The sequence below is a fragment of the Hibiscus syriacus genome, unplaced genomic scaffold, assembly GCF_006381635.1.
Source record: "Hibiscus syriacus cultivar Baekdansim isolate YM2019G1 unplaced genomic scaffold, ASM638163v2 tig00110338_pilon, whole genome shotgun sequence".
In the NCBI taxonomy this organism is placed as follows: Eukaryota; Viridiplantae; Streptophyta; class Magnoliopsida; order Malvales; family Malvaceae; genus Hibiscus; species Hibiscus syriacus.
Genome location: NW_024062691.1, coordinates 1,739,220 through 1,743,918, shown reverse-complemented (window position 1 = coordinate 1,743,918; position 4,699 = coordinate 1,739,220). Strand labels below are relative to the sequence as shown.

General features: G+C 30.5%; 1 non-coding gene across 1 annotated transcript; it reads right to left on the bottom strand.

Annotated features, from left to right (window-relative positions):
• Nucleotides 1-3,585: 3,585 nt before the first annotated feature.
• LOC120120443 lies at nucleotides 3,586-3,701 on the bottom strand. Its single transcript, XR_005515902.1, has one exon. It is a non-coding gene; the product is annotated as a U5 spliceosomal RNA (small nuclear RNA).
• Between the last annotated feature and the right edge of the window lie 998 nt (nucleotides 3,702-4,699).

The window sequence follows — 4,699 nt, the reverse complement described above, 5'->3', positions numbered from 1 at the left end:
ATTTTTTAATTTAATATTAAAATTTAACTTGTTAAAAAAATAACATATATGACAAGGATAACTTGGTAAAATGTGCATTCAAATACTTTTAATATTCATCCAACCAAGCATCGTCATCTTACAATCATGTTAAACAACCCAAATAAGGTAATACAACATTCTCATAATAATGTTACATTGTGGTAATCTTATTTCTAAAGCTAATCTTATATTTCGTGAACCAAACGCGTGATCTTCATACATGGTGAATGTTTCAAACAACGTTTTACTACAATAATAAAAGTTTTTATTGACAAATTAATAGTAATTAAGAATACTTTTGTTGTAAATATTAAGTTTTCTAGGAAAAATATTTTTGCGCAACACTATTAATATAAGTAATTGTGATGTTATTTAATTACTATTAGAACACTATTATTATAAGTTATTGTGACATACTATTATTATAAGTTATTTGATCATCATTATACTAATAAGTATGATTAGATTTTTCACAATTAAATTCTCACTATAAGTTTATAATTATGACAAAAATTTTATTGTTATTAAAACTTTTGACACTATTAGAATACAAAAGATGATGCTAATTATTTTTTTATGTGAAATGATATGACCGTGATGACATATTAAGTGAATGTTTTGTGATAATGATTCCTCACATTACTGTCTTTAATACAACAATGTTGTCCATAGATCAAATTAGTATGTGGATTATATTTTACTTAATTTTCTACTGCTCCATTACGTGTGCTCGGACAGAAAATTTATATAAATATATCGTCATGCCATTTGGTATGTTTATTTAATTAATACTACTAGGTAAACTAACAGAATGATCACTTACCTTTTATATGTGTACATTTTTATTAATGAAATTTGAAAATTTTTATGTATTGATTATTTTGCATTATCATTTTATAAATTTTAGTATGTTGAATGCCATTAGTTTAATTACACGATACATTAATCAGAATATTTAACTTCTATTTTAGTCCCTCAATTTTTAGTAAAAAAATTAAAATTTTATTCTAATTATTAAATTTTAGATAAATTCTTAATTCTGCACCTTTTTGTAAACCAAAAACAATTTAAGGACATTTTTAATCCACCCCTTTGTGAACATGCTTTTCTTGCATTTTCTTCGAAACTCTTAACTTTCTCCACCTAACAGAAGTGACCTACAAGTGCTGCAGTGAACACCATAAACAAGGCCATTTTTCCATTTCTACAACTATAATACCCTAAACGTATAAAAATTACTAAATGAATATATACTTGTTTAAAATTAGATATTGTAGGTGATTCTCCTTGATTTGAAAGTGAGAATTTTACACTTTGGAAAGACTTTTTTGTTTCCTAATTTTCAAGTGGATTTTTATCTAAATTTTTTATGTTCGATATATGACGTTTCAAAAATTTCTCTGTACAAGACTACACTAGGCATGCGAAGCAAATGATGGAAGCTACATAGAATGTTTACTTTAAACTCAATTACCTCGAAGAACAATTTTTTTGTAGAGGTTATTTACAATTTTTACCCTAAACTTTTCAAGACTAAAATTTGTTAGAGCTATCACGAAAGAAATGCCCTACAAAAATAAGTGTATGACGCTTTAGGCGGCGAGCAAGGCCGGCCCTGAGCCCAGGCGGGGTAGGCGACCGTCTAGGGCTCAGGTTTAGAGGGACCCATTCTTCCCAAATATTTTTAACCTCCGAAAGCACAAAATCACGTCAAAATAAATATCCAGAAAAAGCATGACTCTCAATCTATCTTGGAGGGGGCCATTCTTCTCAACTTTCTATCTTGTTTCATGTAAGTACCAATATTTTTTTTTAAAAAAGGGGTCATACCCTACACCACCACTTGCCCATTTCTTTAATATCCCCAACTGCTGCTCATACTCCACTAATTACCCACATCATGCTATACTCATGCCCTGCAAAATAAAAGAGATTCCATCGATAAACAATTAAGGTGGGGGCAACATATTATGGGCAACAAAGGAGAACAATATTAAATGGGGGCTCTCGACCAAAAAATAGAAAACACAAAAAGAAAAGGAGGTTCATCAACAAGGTCAGAAAGTAAAAAATGAGATTAAAACCGGAGATACAAAAGTAAGCAAAATCAGGGGTAGGGAGGAGGAGAGAACAAAAAAAACATATTGTAAGTGTGGAGAAAAACAGGGGTTCCCCATCTCATTTATTTTACACAGTCAATGTAATCAAGGGAGCTTTTCCTCACAATTTTTTCTAAGGAGCAATGCGAAAGAAGCAATTTTCGGTATTACGCATATTCTTTACTTTTAAATGTTTTTGTGTGTGTATGAAATTGAAATGCAAGTAACGACACAAAATAAGAGATAGAAGCTCACCGAAACTATTCGAGCCACCGGAGTCTAGGGATGGAGTGTTGGGTTTCCTTTGGGAACTTTGCATAATAGTATTAGGGTTAGTTCTTATTTTAGGGTTTTGAAATAAAAATAAAAAAAGAGGAGGTGATGGGTAGCATCCATCGAAGAAGAAGAGAGTAGAGAAGTGAAGAACGACGTTGGTGGGGGTGTTAACAAATGAAGATTAGGGCAAATTTTCATCTAAAGTATATATATATATATATATATATATTATTTCATTAAAATGGTCGCGTTTTAGTGGGTTAGTCAACCCGTGTTTTGTGAGTGGGATAATAGCGTGTGAAATCCATCAGTTTTAGAAATGATACGTTTTAGTCCTCAAATCAAGTCTTTTAAGTTTCTAATTCGGTCTTTATACTTTATTCTCTTTTAATTTTAGTCCTGAATGTATTGTATTTATTTCTGTTGTTTAGACATTTCACTTTTAATTTTTTCATGTTTCGTTTTAGTCTCGAGGTCGAAGTTTGCATGTTTATAATTATGTCTATTTATTTTAAGTGCATTTAATTTTAGTCCTAGTGTAATTTCTTTAATTTTCGTTGTTTAGAAATTAGGATTCTATATTTTTTACATGTTAGTCATGTAGGTTGTTTTGTAATTTTCCATTTTTTTATGACTGATTTTAATTTTTGTTGGTTAATTTCGTTTAAGTCCTTAGGTTGTGCGTGTTTTGTATTTTAGTCAATAGTCTATTCGCTTCTATTTTATTTCGAATTAAGCTTTAATTTTTTATTTATTTTAATTTAACCCTTTTCATGTTTAATTTTAGCTTAGTAATTTAAAATTTATGCAATTAGGTCCCCAAACTTCGATTCGATTTTTGATATTGACATAATTAAATAGGTTAAATAGAGCTTCCATTTTAGCTTAGATTTCAAACTAGTCTTTAAATTTAGGGGATAATTCGAGTTGGCCCTCGCGTAAACGCTCGAGGGACCACGTCGGTTATTCGATTCAATGATTAATTAAAATAAAAAATGATTAATATTAGAGCCTACATTTTTAGGTTTGAGTCCTTAGGTTCTTTAATTTTCATAATTTGACACAGTAAACTAAAAAAAACCTTAATTTATTTTAGAATAATTAGGATTAAATAAAATTTTATTTGATTGCATTGTTTTTTAAAACTTAAGGCACTGTTCACTTATTATTGGCCGAAATTTATTCTTGAATTTTAAGTTATTTTTAAGGGCCCTTAAAATATCAGGATCGGCCCTGGTGGCGAGCACACGGTATTCTTTAATAAAAGGCGAAAGAATAGTTTGTTTTATACTCACCGCACGGCTCCGTTGGACTTAAACGTTGATTTGCGCTTTATTTTATAGAGTCACTTGGGGTGCATTTGTTTATCTCTCTGGGATCCTTGGCCTTTCCTGCTTTTGTCACTCTTCAAGCCTTCGTTCAACCCTCAAATCTTCTGCTCAATTTCCTCTCTATTATACCCTTTAAACCCTACACCATGGCTTTTTCCTCCCCTGATCGAAGCGTTTCTTCCTGAAAATTATAAGCCATTTGTGTACATGTCGAAAAGAGTTTTTGCGAAACCTTTTTTGTGGCTTCTTCAGGCTTTTTATAGTGTGTAGCAATTCAATTGGGGAGAACCCACAATCATTTCAGACAAAAAACCAAGAACCCAATTTTAGTCGAAGTTGAAAATTTGACTTTCATGATTTGAAATCCAATTCGCGTTTGTAAGAAAAGGAAAACTTTTTAAGTTAATAACCAGTTCAAAGACGTGTAGAGATTTTTTAACAGTCATCGGATCAAAATCTGCAACCAAGAAGCTTCAAGTTCGCACTACGATTTGGGAGTTTCAGTGGATCATCAATGGAGTTTACAGAGTTGCTTATTTAGAGGTTCTTTTACAAGATATGAACATTCGTCCTTGTCAAATCTGTTATTCAAGAGTTGGTATATATTCAAAATATTAACAACGTGCACTTTCTACAGAAGTAATTATTCAAACTCAAAATCTTTAAAAATAACTATACTTAATTTTATCAATAATATCAATGACCATGGTTCTACAAAGCACCCTCGTTTTCCTACTTTAGTATTATAATCTTATTTTATATATCATAGATATGATAATCGCGGTAAATGAACCCAAGCTACTATCTTTAAAGGTTGAGACCCTTTTATCAAGAATTTATTAGATCAAGATTACACTATAAGATAATCTCTACATTTCATTCAATGACCAACATACAAAACCATATTATAGTTTTGTTGATTAACACACAAATTTTGAAAGTTATTATTATATCCTGATCGATTAACTAAAA